At 44.6% G+C, this 20,376-nt stretch overlaps 1 protein-coding gene across 3 annotated transcripts in view; it reads left to right on the top strand.

The window, feature by feature from the left end:
* Positions 1 to 9,677: 9,677 nt before the first annotated feature.
* Positions 9,678 to 20,376, top strand: part of PNPLA8 (patatin like phospholipase domain containing 8) — a 117,823-nt gene continuing 107,124 nt past the window's right edge. Inside the window, exon 1 of one of the 3 annotated variants that reach the window (XM_069764785.1) lies at positions 9,678 to 9,769. The gene's annotated coding sequence lies outside the window, so the exon portion shown is untranslated. Of the gene's footprint in view, positions 9,770 to 9,884; positions 10,055 to 20,376 lie in introns of those variants that run through there. The other 2 variants (XM_069764784.1, XM_069764786.1) reach the window with 2 other exon arrangements.

Raw genomic sequence — 20,376 nt, 5'->3', positions numbered from 1 at the left:
AGTACTGTTATGAACAGGTAATTCAGAACCACAATGGACCTTGAAGTTCAGAGCACACAAAGTGACCTGACAATAACCAAAAGACATAGGACGAGCTCTGAGACGTGGGAACTCTGCTGACCGCAATCCCTAATCCTATCCAACCACACTAGAGGCAGCCGTGGATTGCGCCTAACGCTCCCTATGCAACTCGGCACAGCCTGAGAAACTAGCTAGGCCTAAGATAGAAAAATAAGCCTACCTTGCCTCAGAGAAATACCCCAAAGGAAAAGGCAGCCCCCCACATATAATGACTGTGAGTAGAGATGAAAATACAAACGCAGACATGAAATAGATTTAGCAAAGTGAGGCCCACTTACTGAACAGACCGAAGATAGGAAAGATAACTTTGCGGTCAACACAAAACCCTACAAACAACCACGCAGAGGGGGCAAAAAGACCCTCCGCACCGACTAACGGTACGGAGGTGCTCCCTCTGCGTCCCAGAGCTTCCAGCAAGCCAGAAAAACCAATTAAGCAAGCTGGACAGAAAAAATAGCAAACAAAAATAACACAAGCAAAACTTAGCTTATGCAGAGCAGACAGGCCACAGGAACGATCCAGGAGGAAGCAAGACCAATACTAGAACATTGACTGGAGGCCAGGAGCAAAGCACTAGGTGGAGTTAAATAGAGCAGCACCTAACGACTTCACCACATCACCTGAGGAAGGAAACTCAGAAGCCGCAGTACCACTTGTGACCACAGGAGGGAGCTCTGCCACAGAATTCACAACAGGCTGCGGCTTCTGAGTTTCCTTCCTCAGGTGACGAGGTTAAGTCGTTAGGTGCTGCTCTATTTAACTCCACCTAGTTCTTTGTTCCTGGCCTCCAGTCAATGTTCCAGTATTGGTCTTGCTCTCTCCTGGATCGTTCTTGTGGCCTGTCTTCTCTGCATAAGCTAAGTTCTGCTTGTGTTACTTTTGTTTGCTATTTTTTCTGTCCAGCTTGCTATATTGGTTTTTCTTGCTTGCTGAAAGCTCTGGGACGCAGAGGAAGCACCTCCGTACCGTTAGTCGGTGCGGAGGGTCTTTTTGTGCCCTCTGCGTGGTTGTTTGTAGGTTTTTGTGCTGACCGCAAAGCTATCTTTCCTATCCTCGGTCTATTCAGTAAGTCGGGCCTCACTTTGCTAAATCTATTTCATCCCTGTGTTTGTATTTTCATCTTTTCTCACAGTCATTATATGTGGGGGGCTGCCTTTTCCTTTGGGGAATTTCTCTGAGGCAAGGTAGGCTTATTTTTCTATCTTCAGGGCTAGCTAGTTTCTCAGGCTGTGCCCGAGGCGCCTAGGTTTGGTCAGGAGCGCTCCACGGCTACCTCTAGTGTGGTGTGATAGGATTAGGGATTGCGGTCAGCAGAGTTCCCACGTCTCAGAGCTCGTCCTATGTTATTAGTAACTATCAGGTCACTTTGTGTGCTCTTAACCACCAGGTCTATTGTGGTTCTGAATCACCAGTTCATAACAGGCAGGTCCATGATACTGTTGTGGAGAAGTTTAAAGCTGGATTTGGATACAAAATGATTTCCAAAACTTTAAACATCCCAAGGAGCACTGTGCAAGCGATCTTATTGAAATGGAAGGAGTATCATACCACTGCAAATCTACCAAGACCCGGCCGTCCCTCTAAACTTTCATCTCAAACAAGGAGAAGACTGATCAGAGATGCAGCCAAGAGGCCCATGATCACTCTGGATGAACTGCAGAGATCTACAGCTGAGGTGGGACAGTCTGTCCATAGGACAACAATCAGTCGCACACTGCACAAATCAGGCCTTTATGGAAGAGTAGCAAGAAGAAAGCCATTTCTCAAAGATATCCATAAAAGGTGTCGTTTAAAAGGTTTAAAGTTTGCAACAAGCCACCTGGGAGACACACCAAACATCTGGAAGAAGGTGCTCTAGTCAGATGAAACCAAAATCGAACTTTTTGGCAACAATGCCAGACGATATGTTTGGTGTAAAGGCAACACAGCTCATCACCCTGAGCACACCATCCCCACTGTCAAACATGGTGATGGCAGCATCATGGTTTGGGCCTGATTTTCTTCATCAGGGACAGGGAAGATGGTTAAAATTGATGGGAAGATGGATGGAGCCAAATACAGAACCATTCTTGAAGAAAACATGTTAGAGTCTGCAAAAGACCTGAGACTGGGACGGAGATTTGTCTTTCAACAAGACAATGATTCCAAAAATATAGCAAAATCTACAATGGAATGGTTCACAAATAAACGTATCCAGGTATTAGAATGGACAAGTCAAAGTTTAGACCTCACTCCAATCGAGAATCTGTGGAAAGAGCTGAAAACTGCTACTCACAATCGATCTCCTTCAAACCTCACTGAGCTCAAGCTGTTTGCCAAGGAAGAATGGGCAAGACTTTCAGTCTCTCAATGTACAATACTGATAGAGACATACCCCAAGTGACTTGCAGCTGTAATCACAGCAAAAGATGGCGCAACAAAGTATTAAGTTAAAGGGGCCGAATAATATTGCGCGCCCCACTTTTCAGTTTTTGAATTTCCACAAAAATTGAAAATAAGCAATAAATTTCATTCAACTTCACAATTGTGTTCAACTTGTTGTTGATTCTTCACCAAAATTTTACATTTGGTATCTTTATGTTTGAAGCATGATATGTGGGAAAAGGTTGAAAAGTTCCAGGGAGTGAATACTTTCGCAAGGCACTGTATATTGATTTTTTATAATTATTTTTTATCTTTTTTAATATATTTTTACAATGATTTAAAAAAAAAATTATTTTACGTTTTTCTATCTTTTTTACTTTGTCCCACTATAGGACAATCATTTTTTGCAGGCTGATCGCTCCTATAGCATGCAGATTAAGCAGCATCTGCATGCCATATAAGCTGTCAGCGCCGCACTGACAGGGAGACTTGCTGATCATGCACTGCAAAAGACCAACAGGTTTCCTTGCTCTAGTGACCTGGATGTGGTCATGACGACATCCGCTCACCATGGCAACGTTCGGGACTCCGTGTCACGCCGCCGGGTCTCTGATCCAAAGGCAGAGGGGCTGTCAGTCCTGCGCCAGCCTGTGGAATGCTGCGATCGTGTTTGATCGCAGTACTTTGGTGGTTAAAGTTCCGGGAGCATTCTGTGACTGCTCCTGGCACCTAGTGCCGGGTGTCAGCTGTCAAACTCAGCTGACACTCGGCGGCGATCGCCCGACCTCCCCCCGGGACCGCAACCGATCACTCAGACGTAATATTCCGGCCATGGTTAAATTGGCCCAGGTCACATGGACGGGATATTACGTCTGATGTCAGAAAGGGTGTAACCCCTTCATGACATATGATGTACATGTCCGTGACTTTGATGCGGGCTCTGACGCTGAGCCCGCATATTTCCCCGCAAATAACAATTGATTTAATCAGCAGTCATGTGCCTTTAATATCTGTGGGTGAGATATGCTCCACCTGCAGCTGTTAACCTGTTAAATCCCTCTGCCAATCACTGACTGATTTAAAACAAGCTGTGGAGGCGCGCCCCATTCCACGCTCCAATTGGCATGCCAGTGACATGATTGCAGGGTGTTGATGGGCTGCCATGACAGTCAGGCATCTGCAGAAAACCCCCATGCCTGTTATTACGATATTCCTATGAATGCCGGCCAGTGTTCATAAGAGATCGTGATTTGTGCTATACATAGTAGGGCTGAAGCCCTGTCATGTATAGCACAGGTGATCGGATGATCGCAGCTTTACTTATTTAATAGTCTGCTAAGGGGACTATTAAATAAAGTAAAAAAAAGTTTGTAAAAATATGAAAAAAATAAAAAACACAAAAGTTCATATCACCCCCTCTTGCCCCATTGGAAAATTTTAAAAAAATAAAACACATATTTGGAATCGCTGCATTTAGAATCGCCCGATCTATCAAAATTAATCTGGAATCTGGAATTAATCTGGAATCGGTAAACGGCGTAACGATAAAAAATAGAAATGCCAGGATTATGCTTTTTTTGCCATCTCAACTTGGCAATAATGGGCGATCAAAACATCGTATCTACCTTAAAATAGTATCAATAAAAACATCAGCTCAGGCCGCAAAACATAAGCACTCACCCAGCCCCAGATCCCGGAAAACGGCGACAAAAGCAAAAACATTTTTTCATACAAATTTTTGAATTTTATTTCACCATTTAAGGCCGGTTTCACACATCCTGATATTTCCAGTACCTTAGATATCCGTGTCCATGTGTGTACTACATGCAGCACATGTGTGGCAACTGTGTGTCACATCAGTATCACACGGACGGCCGCCGGGGAAGAAGCGCTACAGTAAGCGCTGTTCCCCGGTGGCAGGTGCTGAAGACGGCTCTCATAATTCTCCCCTGCACTGCAGGTGATCGGCGCGAGCAGAGGAGAATGATGAGAGTTATAATAAAGTCTGAACAATGACAGCAGGTGAGGGCTTTTGGGACAATTACTCCCATCATCCGACACTGGCTGCCGCTAATAACAGTGACTGCAGGAGCAGATGATTGGGGTATTCCACAGCCGCCGACTGTGATCTAACTAAATAAATGAATGAAAAACCCAATGTGGGTTCCCCCATATTTTCTTGAACCAACAAGGCAAAACTCACAGCTGGGGGGCTGCAACCCTCAGCTGTCAGCTTCTGCAAGGTTGGTTATCAAGAAAAGAGGGGTCCTCACGATGTTTTTTTTAATTTTTTAAATAAATTATTTTAAAAAACGGTGTGGGGTTCCCCCCCATTTTTGACAACAAGCCATTCTAAAGCTCATAGCTGGGGGCTGGTATTCTCAGGCTGGTAAGGGGCCATTGATATAGGCCCTCCCAGCCTAAAAACAGCAGCCTGCAGCTACCCAGAAAGGGCACATCTATTAGTTGTGCATATTTTGGCGCTTTGCCTGGCTCATCCCACTTGCATTGTAGCGGTGGCAAGTGGGGTTCATATTTGTGGGGTTGATGTCACCTCTGTAATGTCAGTTGACATCAAGCCCACAGCTTCACCAGTGGTTTTCTGCCTGGACGGCCGCATCACAAGGAACTGACCATCATGTGACATGACAGGTAGCACACCTTCATGTGACAGGACAAGGCGAAGATCATCATGTGACAGCACAAGTAGCAGACCAACATGAGACAGCACAAGTGGCAGACCATCATGAGACAGCACAAGTAGCAGACCATCATGACACAGCAAAAGTGGCAGACCTTCATGAGACAGCACAAGTGGCAGATCATTATGTGACAGCACAAGGGGCAGACCACCATGTGACAGCACAAAGAGCAGACCATCATGAGACAGCACAAGGAGCAGACCATCATGTGACAGCACAAGGGGCAGACCACCATGTGACAGCACAAAGAGCAGACCATCATGTGACAGCACAAAGAGTAGACCAGGGCCGGACTGGCCATCGGGCATTTCTGGCAAATGCCAGAAGGGCCATGGCAGTCGTGGGCCACTCGCAAGCGCCGATTCCCCCCTGCCAGCCCCGCCGCATTCAACTATACCGACGTCTATGACGCCGGTACAGTTGAATGCAATGATGGAGGAGAGAGCGTCTGCTGTCGCTCCCTCTCCCATCATTCCCCGCTCTGCCTCTGACACTGCGGGTGCGCGATGACGTCATATCATCGTGCACCTGCTGTGTGTCGGGCGGGCAGACTGCAGCTGCTGAGACCGGAGCCGGGAGCAGCGCGGGGCATGAGGAGAGTGTTTTTTTTTTTTTTTTAGATATATCAATGAGTGGTGCTATTGGGGGGCTGTATTACATTCTATGGGGGCTGTGCTGTATTACATTCTATGGGGGCTGTGCTGTATTACATTCTATGGGGGAATTTATTACATTCTATGGGGGGATTTATTACATTCTATTGGGGCTGGCTGCATTACATTCTATGGGGGCTGTGCTGCATTGCATTCTATGAGGGCTGTGCTGCATTGCATTCTATGGGGGCTGTGCTGCATTACATTCTATGGGGGCTGGCAGCATTACATTCTATGGGGGCTGGCTGGATTACATTCTCAGTGGGGTTACATTATACTCAGGGGGCTACAATATATTCTGTCGGGTGGCGGCATTATACTATATGTGGGCTGCATTATACTGTATCGAGGACTATGGGGAATACATTATACTATATGAAGAACTATGGGGTGCATTATACTATGGGAAGTGAATTGTACTACATGGATGACAATGGCGGGGCATTATACTATATGGAGCACTGTGAGGAATGTATTATACTATTTGCAGGAGTGTATTATACTATATGGAGGACTGTGGCCGTACATTATACTATATGGAGAACTGTATTATACTATATGGAGGAACTGCAGTTTATTTTAATATATGGAGGACTATGAGGAGTGTATTATACTATATGGAGGACTATGGGGAGAGTATTATACTATATAGAGGACGGAGGAGAGTATTATACTATATGGAGGACTGAGGAGTGTGTTCTACTATATGGAGGACTCAGGAGTGTATTATACTATATGGAGGAATTGCAGTGTATTTTAATATATGGAGGACTATGAGGAGTGTATTATACTATATGGAGGACTGAGGTGCACATTATAATATATGGAGGACTATGGGGTGCATTATACTAAACAAGCAAAATGCTGCCTATTCATCGAGTGATTGGATTGTTTATGTGGGAACAGAAATTCTTGTTCTCAGCAGCACATCGCCGGTGTAAATTGTAGTTGTGCTGCTGATAACATGATACTGTATGGGAACAGATTGATCTAATTGTGATTGTTCTGTTCCCTTCATTCTTTCTCAGTTGGTGTAAAGAGGCCGGGAAGCAAGCGAACGACTTCACTATTGTCGATCACACTCGTTTAGTGGCCTGAGATCAGCGCATGTAAATACAGCAGAAATGCTTCGCAGGGAGATGAGGCAAGGATGATGACAGTTGTAGTTAGCACCCGGCGCCTGGGAATAGCGCTAACTCTACTGCTTTTCCCAGCCGCCAGAGAATTTAATTCTGGTATGTGTATTGATTTTTAGGGTTGATGTAAGCTGCGTAATGTCAGCTGCTATCAATCCCTGGTGTAAGTAATGGAGAGGTGTCTATCAGACATTTCCACTACTAGCCCAGACCTGGCGAGACCCAGCGACTCTGAAAAGCGGTGACGGTAGTAACAATACCGCTCTTCACAGTCGCCGAGCTCAAGACCCGGAACATCTGAAGAGCAGTGACGTTACTGATGTCACCGCTCTTCAGAGTCAGCGGGTCTCGTGCTGCACAGCGGAACCAAAAGTGGCTGTAGGCAAAGTTTATGGAGCTTCATAATGAGGTTCCATAGCCTTTGGTCGTCTTATCCCTTCATTATCTATGAGATCCAGTTATATAGGTAAAATAGCGGCTTTTCTTGGTTCTGCAACTAAAAGCCATAAATAGGACTGAGCTGTAATGCTGGATACAGCTGTGATTATATGTTATATAGTCGTGTTACACTCTCCTCACTTCTTGTAACTTACAAGTGTACAAAGATATTATACAGTCACCATGTGACAAGAGGGCCTTCAAATGCCAGGGCTGAATTTTAGTCACAGTCCGGCCCTGGAGCAGACCATCATGTGACAGCACAAGTGGCAGACGATCATGTGACAGCACAAGTGGCAGACCATCATGTGACAGCAAAGGAACAGACCATCATGTGACAGCACAAGGAGCAGACCATCATGTGACATCACAAGTAGCAGACCATCATGTGACATCACAAGTAGCAGACCATCATGTGACAGCACAAGGAGCAGACATCATGTGACAGCACAAGGAGCAGACATCATGTGACATCACAAGTAGCAGACCATCATGTGACAGCACAAGGAGCAGACATCATGTGACAGCACAAGGAGCAGACATCATGTGACATCACAAGTAGCAGACCATCATGTGACAGCACAAGGAGCAGACATCATGTGACAGCACAAGGAGCAGACATCATGTGACAGCACAAGGAGCAGACCATCATGTGACAGCACAAGGAGCAGACCATCATGTGACAGCACAAGGAGCAGACCATCATGTGACAGCACAAGGAGCAGAACATCATGTGACAGCACAAATAGCAGACCATCATGTGACAGCACAAAGAGCAGACCATCATGTGACAGCACAAGGAGCAGACATCATGTGATTGCACAAGGAGCAGACCATCAAGTGACATCACAAGGAGCAGACATCATGTGACAGCACAAAGAGCAGACCATCATGTGACAGCACAAGGAGCAGACATCATGTGACAGCACAAAGAGCAGACCATCATGTGACAGCACAAGGAGCAGACATCATGTGACAGCACAAAGAGCAGACCATCGCGTGACAGCACAAAGAGCAGACCATCATGTGACAGTACAAGGAGCAGACATCATGTGACAGCACAAGGAGCAGACATCATGTGACAGCACAAGGAGCAGACATCATGTGACAGCACAAAGAGCAGACCATCATGTGACAGCACAAGGAGCAGACATCATGTGACAGCACAAAGAGCAGACCATCATGTGACAGCACAAGGAGCAGACATCATGTGACAGCACAAAGAGCAGACCATCACGTGACAGCACAAAGAGCAGACCATCATGTGACAGTACAAGGAGCAGACATCATGTGACAGCACAAAGAGCAGACCATCATGTGACAGTACAAGGAGCAGACCATCATGTGACAGCACAAAGAGCAGACCATCACGTGACAGTACAAGGAGCAGACATCATGTGACAGCACAAAGAGCAGACCATCATGTGACAGCACAAGGAGCAGACATCATGTGACAGCACAAAGAGCAGACCATCATGTGACAGTACAAGGAGCAGACATTATGTGACAGCACAAAGAGCAGACCATCATGTGACAGCACAAGGAGCAGACATCATGTGACAGCACAAAGAGCAGACCATCATGTGACAGTACAAGGAGCAGACCATCATGTGACAGCACAAAGAGCAGACCATCACGTGACAGTACAAGGAGCAGACATCATGTGACAGCACAAAGAGCAGACCATCATGTGACAGCACAAGGAGCAGACATCATGTGACAGTACAAGGAGCAGACATCATGTGACAGCACAAAGAGCAGACCATCATGTGACAGTACAAGGAGCAGACCATCATGTGACAGCACAAAGAGCAGACCATCACGTGACAGTACAAGGAGCAGACATCATGTGACAGCACAAAGAGCAGACCATCATGTGACAGCACAAGGAGCAGACATCATGTGACAGCACAAAGAGCAGACCATCATGTGACAGTACAAGGAGCAGACATTATGTGACAGCACAAAGAGCAGACCATCATGTGACAGCACAAGGAGCAGACATCATGTGACAGCACAAAGAGCAGACCATCATGTGACAGTACAAGGAGCAGACATCATGTGACAGCACAAAGAGCAGACCATCATGTGACAGCACAAGGAGCAGACATCATGTGACAGCACAAAGAGCAGACCATCATGTGACAGTACAAGGAGCAGACATTATGTGACAGCACAAAGAGCAGACCATCATGTGACAGCACAAGGAGCAGACATCATGTGACAGCACAAAGAGCAGACCATCACGTGACAGTACAAGGAGCAGACATCATGTGACAGTACAAGGAGCAGACCATCATGTGACATCACAAGGAGCAGACCATCATGTGACAGCACAAGGAGCAGACCATCATGTGACAGCAGTTGCAGGAGATCATTCTGCTTTCAGCATGTAGTAAGTTCACGTAATGAATATGTGTCACCTATAGGACATGTACCTACACAGAAAACGAACGCTTCTTGGAGAGGTTTGTCCTCACTGGCTTCCTCTACTTCCTAGAGTAAGTCACGTGACGGGAAAACAAAACAGGCGAGCGTCAGGCCACAGCTGATGTGATCTCATACAGCGAGCTCGAGTGACAGCGGCTGCGCTCCTCCCCGTGCTGAGGCTGCCGTATACCGTATACCGTACCGCACTGCCCGTACACAGCAGTCAGTGGCGGCCCGGGAGCGCGTGCAGGTAACAGGCGGGTGAGGATGGGGCCGGCTATAGCGCACACAGGGACGGGGGCCTGTGCGATAATATGTAGTGTGTCTGTATGGCAGAATTGTGTATTCGCATGGTGGTGTATGATACATGTGTGTTGTGTAGGGAGATGGCACATGTATAGCACATACACGGGTGTGAGGATGATATTTGGTATAATTGTATAGGTACAGTGTATGGACACACAGTATATGTATGTATATACCGTGTCTAGGGACATAGTATGGTATGTGTGTCTCTATAGGTGCTGGTACATACAGGTGTATGGGGGCATAGTGTGTGTATGGTATATGTTCTATAGGTACATGGACATACAGGTGTATGAGGAAATAGTATATGTATAGTACACGTGGTTCTATAGGTGCTGGTACATACTGGTGTATGGAGGCATAGTGTGTGTATGGTATATGTGGTTCTATAGGTACATGGACATACAGGTGTATGAGGACATAGTGTGTGTATGGTATGTGTCTCCATAGGTACATGGACATACAGGTGTATGGGGACATAGTGTGTATGGTATGTGTCTCTATAGGTACATGGACATATAGGTGTATGGGGACATAGTGTGTGTGTATGGTATACATGGTACAATAGGTACATGGACATACAGGTGTATGAAGACATAGTATGTGTAATGTATATGTGGTACTATAGGTACATGTATATCATGCACAGGAGTATGAGGACATAGTATGTGTATGGAATACGTGGTACTATAGGTACATGGACATACAGGTGTATGAGGACATAGTATGTGTAATGTATATGTGGTACTATAGGTACATGGACATACAGGTGTATGAGGACATAGTATGTGTATGGTATATGTGGTACTATAGGTACATGGACATACAGCTGTATGGGGATATAGTGTGTGTATGGTATATCTGGTTCTATAGGTACATGGACATACAGGTGTATGAGGAAATAGTATATGTATAGTACACATGGTTCTATAGGTGCTGGTACATACTGGTGTATGGAGGCATAGTGTGTGTATGGTATATGTGGTTCTATAGGTACATGGACATACAGGTGTATGAGGACATAGTGTGTGTATGGTATGTGTCTCCATAGGTTCATGGACATACAGGTGTATGGGGACATAGTGTGTGTATGGTATGTGTCTCTATAGGTACATGGACATACAGGTGTATGAGGAAATAGTATATGTATAGTACACGTGGTTCTATAGGTGCTGGTACATACTGGTGTATAGAGGCATAGTGTGTGTATGGTATATGTGGTTCTATAGGTACATGGACATAACAGGTGTATGAGGACATAGTGTGTGTATGGTATGTGTCTCTATAGGTACATGGACATATAAGTGTATGGGGACATAGTGTGTGTGTATGGTATATGTGGTTCTATAGGTACATGGACATACAGGTGTACGAGGATATAGTGTGTGTATGGTATACGTGGTACATGGACATACAGGTGTATGAAGACATAGTATGTGTAATGTATATGTGGTACTATAGGTACATGTATATCACGCACAGGAGTATGAGGACATAGTATGTGTATGGTATACGTGGTACTATAGGTACATGGACATACAGGTGTATGAGGACATAGTATGTGTAATGTATATGTGGTACTATAGGTACATGTATATCACGCACAGGAGTATGAGGACATAGTATGTGTATGGTATATGTGGTACTATAGGTACATGGACATACAGGTGTATGGGGATATAGTGTGTGTATGGTATATCTGGTTCTATAGGTACATGGACATACAGGTGTATGGGAACATAGTATGTGTATGGTATATGTGGTTCTATAGGTACATGGACATACAGGTGTACGAGGACATAGTATGTGTATGGTATACGTGGTACTATGGGTACATGGACATACAGGTGTACGAGGACATAGTAGTATATGTATGGTATACGTGGTTCTATAGGTACATGGACATACGGGTGTATGGGAACATAGTGTGTATGGTATACGTGGTACTATAGGTGCTGGTATATACAGGTGTATGGGGACATAGTATGTGTATGGTATTTGTGGTTCTATAGGTACATGGACATACTGGTGTATAAGGACATAGTATGTGTATGGTATTTGTGGTTCTATAGGTACATGGACATACAGGTGTACGAGGACATAGTATGTGTATGGTATACGTGGTACTATGGGTACATGGACATACAGGTGTACGAGGACATAGTAGTATGTGTATGGTATACGTTGTTCTATAGGTACATGGACATACGGGTGTATGGGAACATAGTGTGTGTATGGTATACGTGGTACTATAGGTGCTGGTATATACAGGTGTATGGGGACATAGTATGTGTATGGTATTTGTGGTTCTATAGGTGCATGGACATACAGGTGTATGGGGACATAGTGTGTGTATGGTATATGTGGTTCTATAGGTACATGGACATACGGGTGTATGGGAACATAGTGTGTGTATGGTATACGTGGTACTATAGGTGCTGGTATATACAGGTGTATGGGGACATAGTATGTGTATGGTATTTGTGGTTCTATAGGTAAATGGACATACGGGTGTATGGGGACATAGTGTGTGTGTGTGGTATATGTGGTTCTATAGGTACATGGACATACGGGTGTATGAGGACATAGTATGTGTATGGTATATGTAGTTCTATAGGTGCTGGTATATACAGGTGTATGGGGACATAGTATGTGTGTGGTATTTGTGGTTCTATAGGTACATGAACATACGGGTGTATGAGGACATAGTATGTGTATGGTATTTGTGGTTCTATAGGTACATGGACATACGGGTGTATGAGGACATAGTATGTGTATGGTATTTGTGGTTCTATAGGTACTTGGACATACAGGTGTATGAGGACATAGTATGTGTATGGTATTTGTGGTTCTATTGGTACATGGACATACAGGTGTATGAGGACATAGTATGTGTATGGTATTTGTGGTTCTATTGGTACATGGACATAGAGATGTATGGGAACATAGAAAGTGTATGGTATATGTGGTTCTATTGGTACATGGTCATACAGGTGTATGAGGACATATGTGTATGGTATTTGTGGTTCTATAGGTACATGGACATACGGGTGTATGAGGACATAGTATGTGTATGGTATTTGTGGTTCTATAGGTACATGGACATACAGGTGTATGATGACATAGTGTATGGTATATGTGGTTCTATAGGTACATGGACATACAGGTGTATGAGGACATAGTGTATGGTATATGTGGTTCTATAGGTACATGGACATACAAGTGTACGATGACATAGTGTGTGTGTGTGTGTGTGTGTGTGTGTGTGTGTGGTATATCTTGTTCTATAAGTACATGTATATCACGCACAGGAGTACGAGGACATAGTATCTGTGTGATTCATCTCTGCTCCACATATTCTCCTTCCTGGGGTGGGTAGTGGCTGCACTGGTGAATCACCTATGACCGTGTATTTCCAGGAGAGTAGTGCGCGCTGTTTACTCCTGTACTTACTGGGAATGTGACAGACTCGTGTTTATTTGTCTGCATTCTTATCCGGATTCTCTGCTTATATGATATTTTGCAATATTTGTAATGTGTAGAGAGAAGGTGTCTTTTTTTTTTTTTTTCTTTTTAGCCTGCTAGGTGTAATACGTGCTTTATTTATTTACATGTTGACTTATTTTGTGATTTTTGCCAATGATTCTGTCCTCTGCTCCACAGTGAGGGGCAGCTACTTATTCATGGAGGGGATTGCCTCTACACTGCACTTTAGTACCAGGAAGGGTTTAATCTACACTAGTATCTCCTTATTACTCCAGACGCAATCTCTGTGCTGACTCCGACCTCTAGTACATGTGTTAGAAATCTGTAACCAAAGTCTAGATATAATTGATATGTCACTTCCTTATAAAAGTCGTAATTCTAGCGGCATATAGGGTCACTTAAGCTAGATAATTAATTATTTAAAGGGAAGTGATTCATCCAACAAGAACTATGACCGGCATGGACCAGCGACAGGCTCTGATGCTGGATCTACCGTATCTCCATAGTATTCCAAGTGAAACAAACAAGGATGCAATAATGGAGCCGTTCTGGGGATCATGGTTTCTGTAATTCAGACAGCATACATCAGCTGTCAGGTTCCTTTTTAAGTAAAAACAGATTAAACGTAAAAACATTCTTTAACCCCTTCATGACCCAGCCTATTTTGACCTTAAAGACCTTGCAGTTTTTTGCAATTCTGACCAGTGTCCCTTCATGAGGTAATAACTCAGGAACGCTTCAATGGATCCTAGCGGTTCTGAGATTGTTTTTTCGTGACATATTGGGCTTCATGATAGTGGTAAATTTAGGTCAATAAATTCTGTGTTTATTTGTGATAAAAACGGAAATTTGGCGAAAATTTAGAAAATTTCGCAATTTTCACATTTTGAATTTTTATTCTGTTAAACCAGAGAGTTATGTGACACAAAATAGTTAATAAATAACATTTCCCACACGTCTACTTTACATCAGCACAATTTTGGAAAAAAAATTTTTTTTTTGCTAGGAAGTTATAAGGGTTAAAATTTGACCAGCGATTTCTCATTTTTACAACGAAATTTACAAAACCATTTTTTTTAGGGACCACCTCACATTTGAAGTCAGTTTGAGGTGTCTATATGGCTGAAAATACCCATTAGTGACACCATTCTAAAAACTGCACCCCTCAAGTTGCAGAAAACCACATTCAAGAAGTTTATTAACCCTTCAGGTGCTTCACAGCAGCAGAAGCAACATGGAAGGAAAAAATGAACATTTAACTTTTTAGTCACAAAAATGATTTTTCAGCAACAATTTTTTTATTTTCCCAATGGTAAAAGGAAAAACTGAACAATGAAAGTTGTTGTCCAATTTGTCCTGAGTACGCTGATACCTCATATGTGGGGGTAAACCACTGTTTGGGCGCACGGCAGGGCTTGGAAGGGAAGGAGCGCCATTTGACTTTTTGAATGAAAAATTGGCTGTACTCTTTAGCGGACACCATGTCACGTTTGGAGAGCCCCCGTGTGCCTAAAAATTGGAGCTCCCCCACAAGTGACCCCATTTTGGAAACTAGACGCCCCAAGGAACTTATCTAGATGCCTAGTGAGCCCTTTAAACCCCCAGGTGCTTCACAAATTGATCCGTAAAAATGAAAAAGTACTTTTTTTTCACAAAAAATTTCTTTTCGCCTCAATTTTTTCATTTTCACATGGGCAATAGGATAAAATGGATCCTAAAATTTGTTGAGCAATTTCTCCCGAGTACGCCGATACCTCATATGTGGGGGTAAACCACTGTTTGGGCACACGGCAGGGTCCGGAAGGGAAGGCGCGCCTTTTGACTTTTTGAATGGAAAATTAGCTCCAATTGTTAGCGGACACCATGTCACATTTGGAGAGCCCCTGTGTGCCTATGCAATGGAGCTCCCCCACAAGTGACCCAATTTGGGAAACTAGACCCCCCAAGGAACTTATCTAGATGCATACTGAGCACTTTAAATCCCCAGGTGCTTCACAGAAGTTTATAATGCAGGGCCATGAAAATAAAAAATAATTTTTCTTTTCTCAAAAATGATTTTTTAGCCTGGAATTTCCTATTTTGCCAATGGTAATAGGAGAAATTGGACCACAAATGTTGTTGTCCAGTTTGTCCTGAGTACGCAGATACCCCATATGTGGGGGTAAACCACTGTTTGGGCGCACGGCAGGGCTCAGAAGGGAAGGCACGCCATTTGGCTTTTTAAATGGAAAATTAGCTCCATTCATTAGCGGACACCATGTCGCGTTTGGAGAGCCCCTGTGTGCCTAAACATTGGAGATCCCCCACAAATGACCCCATTTTGGAAACTAGACCCCCAAAGGAACTAATCTAGATGTGTGATGAGCACTTTGAACCCCCAAGTGCTTCACAGAAGTTTATAACGCAGAGCCATGAAAAAAAAAAAAAAAATTATTTTCTCAAAAATGATTTTTAGCCCGCAATTTTTTATTTTCCCAAGGGTAACAGGAGAAATTTGACCCCAAAAGTTGTTGTCCAGTTTCTCCTGAGTACGCTGATACCCCATATGTGGGGGTAAACCACTGTTTAGGCACATGCTGGGGCTCGGAAGTGAAGTAGTGACGTTTTGAAATGCAGACTTTGATGGAATGCTCTGCGGGCGTCACGTTGCGTTTGCAGAGCCCCTGATGTGGCTAAACAGTAGAAACCCCCCACAAATGACCCCATTTTGGAAACTAGACCCCGAAAGGAACTTATCTAGATGTGAGGTGAGCACTTTGAACCCCCAAGTGCTTCACAGAAGTTCATAACACAGAGCAGTGAAAATAATAAATACGTTTTCTTTCCTCAAAAATAATTTTTTAGCCCAGAATTTTTTATTTTCCCAAGGGTTACAGGAGAAATTGGACCCCAGTAATTGTTGCGCAGTTTGTCCTGATTATGCTGGTACCCCATATGTGGTGGTAAACCACTGTTTGGGCACACGTCGGGGCTCGGAAGTGAGGGAGCACCATTTGACTTTTTGAATACAAGATTGGCTGGAATCAATGGTGGCGCCATGTTGCGTTTGGAGACCCCCTGATGTGCCTAAACAGTGGTAACCCCTCAATTCTAACTCCAACACTAACCCCCCACACCCCTAACCCTAATCCCAACAGTAGCCATAACCCTAATCACAACCCTAACCCCAACACACCCCTAACCCTAACCACAACCCTAATTCCAACCCTAACCCTAAGGCTATGTGCCAACGTTGCGGATTCGTATGAGATTTTTCAGCACCATTTTTGAAAAATCCGCGGGTAAAAGGCACTGCGTTTTACCTGCGGATTTTCCGCGGATTTCCAGTGTTTTTTGTGCGGATTTCACCTGTGGATTCCTATTGAGGAACAGGTGTAAAACGCTGCGGAATCCGCACAAAGAATTGGCATGCTGCGGAAAATACAACGCAGCGTTCCCGCGCGGTATTTTCCGCACCATGGGCACAGCAGATTTGGTTTTCCATAGGTTTACATGGTACTGTAAACCTGATGGAACACTGCTGCGAATCCGCAGCGGCCAATCCGCTGCGGATCCGCAGCCAAATCCGCACCGTGTGCACATAGCCTAATTCTAAAGGTATGTGCACACGCTGCAGAAAACGCTGCGGATCCGCAGCAGTTTCCCATGAGTTTACAGTTCAATGTAAACCTATGGGAAACAAAAATCGCTGTACACATGCTGCAGAAAAACTGCACGGAAACGCAGCGGTTTACATTCCGCAGCATGTCACTTCTTTCTGCGGATTCCGCAGCGGTTTTACAACTGCTCCAATAGAAAATCGCAGTTGTAAAACCGCAGTGAAATGCGCAGAAAAACCGCGGTAAATCCACAGCGGTTTAGCACTGCGGATTTATCAAATCCTCTGCAGAAAAATCCGCATAGGACCAGAATACATGTGCACATCCCGAACCCTACCCCTACCCCTAACCCTACCCCTAACCCTAACCCTAACCCTAGTTCTTACCCCAACCTTAGTGGAAAAAAAAAATAATTATTTTTTTTATTGTCCCTACCTATGGGGGTGACAAAGGGCGGGGGGGGGGGGGTCATTTACTGTTTTTTTTATTTTGATCACTGAGGTTATATCTCAGTGATCAAAATTCACTCTGGAACGAATCTGCCGGCTGGCAGATTCGGCGGGCGCACTGCACATGAGCCCGCCATTTTGGAAGATGGCGGCGCCCAGGAAAGAAGACGGACGGACCCCGGGAGGCTCGGTAAGTATAAGGGATGGGGGGGAGATCAGGGCACGGGGAGGGGGCGTCGGAGCACGGGGGGGTGGATCGGAGCATGGGGGGGTGGATCGGAACACGGGGGGGTGGATTGGAGCACGGAGTGGGGGATCGCTGTGCGGATGGGGGGATCGGAGCACGGGGGGGATCGCTGTGCGGGGGGGGATCAGAGTGCGGGGGGGGTGATTGGAGCACGGGGGGAGCGGACAGGAGGACGGGGGAGCGGAGCACAGGACGGAGGGGAGCGGAGCACAGATCGGAGGGCTGGGGGGGCGATCGGTGGGGTGGGGGCACATTAGTGTTTCCAGCCATGGCCGATGATATTGCAGCATCGGCCATGGCTGGATTGTAATATTTTACCAGTTTTTTAGGTGAAATATTACAAATCGCTCTGATTGGCAGTTTCACTTTCAACAGCCAATCAGAGCGATTGTAGCCACGGGGGGGTGAAGCCACCCCCCTTGGGCTGAACTACCACTCCCCCTGTCCCTGCAGATCGGGTGAAATGGGAGTTAACCTTTCACCCGATCTGCAGGGACGCGATCTTTCCATGACGCATATGCTGCGTCATGGGTCGGAATGGCACCGACTTCCATGACGTAGCGTATGCGTCAAAGGTCGGGAAGGGGTTAATGAAGACGCGAGCACTGACGTTGAGATCTGAGAACAAGTCTCTGGGCCATTCTTCATTTCTATATTCGTTTCGCTACGAGAACTTACAAATCACTAAATGGAAGGGGGGGAGTATGTAGGGGGCTGACTGATTAATAAGGAATAGTAGCGTTTTGGATTCAGCGTATCACGCACTTTTCTTTTAGAACTATGCAGATTTACCGCATCTAATGACAGTCTATTCAGGGAAAGTACGCAGAGGAGACAAGCGTCTCGGCTACAGAAAGTAACATGCTGCGGCTCGGAAACCCTCACCGCAGGTCCGTTTATTCAGCGTTAAAAAGAACAGTGCCATGGGATTTCCATACATTTCGTCCACTGTGCTTGTAATGTAGAACGCTGTGTTTTGGATGCAGGTAAAATGCGCTGCTTCCAAAACATTAGTATTCCTGATTGTGGGAACATACCCTTAATATCTAGGACCACTTGCTCTACTGTCCGTACATAATCCTTGAAAATTGCTGTGGCGAAAAACAAGCGCAATAGGGTTTATTCACTGAGACACAACATCAGTAGGGTTTCAAAGTAAAGGTTTTCCATCTGCTGTAGCTCCACAGGTTCGTATAGCCAACATATTATTGGTGGGTCTCATGCTAAAGAAGTCAGAGCACTTGTAAACGCGTTAAGAATAAAACCGCATTGTTACCCTCCATGCCATTTGTTGGATCCTTTTGTGGACACACAACCAGTAGCACAGGTTACCCACATCTTCCATTAGTTGTATGCATCATCCTTGACCGAGATCTGGTCTGGTTGACTTTTGATGTGAATCTTCAATTATGTCGCCAACAAAGGGAGGGCTTCTCTGTGTAATGCAATTCAGAAATGGAGATCTGCTTTCACATCTAAAGTATATTAGTATCTTTCATCAATTTTTGCAGGAAACATTTTAAGGACTACATGGTCTTTTCTTCCCACAATGCAGGCCGTGTCGCCAAAAATTGCCCAATGCAATGCATGTAAATTGCAATTCCTAGGGTACCAAAACAAAAAAAGTTGCAAAATATCCAACTTTTTGTAAGTAGGTTGTCGCAGTCATTGTACTCCAGGGGTTGCATCACGATCCCACTTGCCTGCATTTTGGGGTGGGTCATATAGCAGCTGTACAGAGTGATCTTTACAACCATGGCACAGACAAATTCTCTATGTAACCGTAGCCCAAAACTTATTTATTTACCTTTAAACGATATCTTTATAAAATCTTTAGACGTTTCTGCTGTTTAAAACATATGATTGAAGAATGTCCTATGTTTCTAGGAGGTACCTGCATAAGCAATTTTTTTGTGCTTATGGTGTTTTTTGGGATCTAATGGTGGTAAAATGCATACAATAATAACCATTACTCACCTGATAAATCTGCCACCAATCCAATTGTTCCAACAGTGGAATGTAAAAGTTTGGGCACCTCTGGTCAAAGTTACTGGTATTGTGAACAGTTAAGCAAGTTGAAGATTAATTGGTCTTTGCATTTTAGCAAAAAAAAATATTTTCAACTTTTACATTTGAAAAATTACAAAAAGGAAAATGGACCGATGTAAAAGTTCGGGCACCCTGCATGATTAGTACCTAGTAGCAACCCCATTTGGTTGGGAGTATCACAGCTTGTAAATGCTTTTTGTAGCCAGCCAAGAGTCTTTCAATACTTGTTTGAGGGACTTTCATCTATTCTTCCTTGGAAAATTCTTCCAGATCTGTGACATTCCTGGGTTGTCTTGCATGCACTGCTATTTTCAATGATGTTCAGATCAGGGGACTGTGAGGGCCATTGTAAAACCTTTATCTTTTGCCTTTTGTGGTAGTCTATTGTGGATTTTGATGTGTGTTTCGGATCATTATCCATTTGTAGAAGCCATCC

This window comes from Ranitomeya imitator, chromosome 4 (genome assembly GCF_032444005.1).
Source record: "Ranitomeya imitator isolate aRanImi1 chromosome 4, aRanImi1.pri, whole genome shotgun sequence".
NCBI classification, from domain to species: Eukaryota; Metazoa; Chordata; class Amphibia; order Anura; family Dendrobatidae; genus Ranitomeya; species Ranitomeya imitator.
This window is presented reverse-complemented; position numbering and strand designations above follow the sequence as displayed.